We start from the raw sequence: 773 nt of genomic DNA, 5'->3' as shown, positions 1-773 counted from the left end.
TAGGTCGGGTTTTAGGGTGTTACATGGTGACCACATCTAAGTTAAAAACACCGGATGCTTTCATCGGCTTTGTCCTCATGACTGGCCACTGATAATTATTCAGTGTCATCTCCTATATAAACTTATACATCGCTTTAGGTGTTTTATTGTTCAGAATACCACCAGTTGCTGCATCGTTTAATTGCCTAATTGAGGGATTCAAACCGTTGTAGAAGGTTTGAACCTGTAGCCATAAAGGTAACCCATGGTGAGGGTACCGTCTCAATAAGTCCTTATACCTCTCTCATGCATCATATAGGGTTTCTAAGTTGATTTGAACAAAGGAAGAGATATCCTTCCTCAAATTGGCCGTCTTAGTCGGTGGGAAGTACATCAGTAGAGATAGAACCTCGTGGTAAAGAATTCAACCACTGTTTAGCTTTGTTCCTCAATGAGAAAGGGAATAACCGTAGGTGAATGGCTTTGCCAGAAATGCCATTTATCCTGAAAGTATCACTGACTTCTAGAAAATTAACCAAATGAGCATTTGGATCTTTGTCTTTGAAACCATCGAATTGAACAAATTGTTGTACAATCTGAATTGATGTGATCTGGCTCGGTTGATTGAGTCGAGTTCACTTAAGATACCCGATCGTTGACGAGAAGTTCATTCGGAATTGTTTTAAGATGAAGATTATTTAAGTTTAAGTGGAAGACTTTTAAAAGGGTTCAAATGATAAGCTAAATTTGGATATTTTTAAGGTTCGATTTTAATAAGAGAAATAAAGTTAATA

General features: G+C 37.4%; 1 non-coding gene across 1 annotated transcript; it reads left to right on the top strand.

Moving 5' to 3' along the window:
- Positions 1-239: 239 nt before the first annotated feature.
- On the top strand, positions 240-346 carry LOC128034259 (small nucleolar RNA R71). The gene has a single exon (XR_008190389.1). It is a non-coding gene; the product is annotated as a small nucleolar RNA R71 (small nucleolar RNA).
- Positions 347-773: the final 427 nt, after the last annotated feature.

Source organism: Gossypium raimondii, chromosome 10, assembly GCF_025698545.1.
Source record: "Gossypium raimondii isolate GPD5lz chromosome 10, ASM2569854v1, whole genome shotgun sequence".
NCBI lineage: Eukaryota > Viridiplantae > Streptophyta > Magnoliopsida > Malvales > Malvaceae > Gossypium > Gossypium raimondii.
This window is presented reverse-complemented; position numbering and strand designations above follow the sequence as displayed.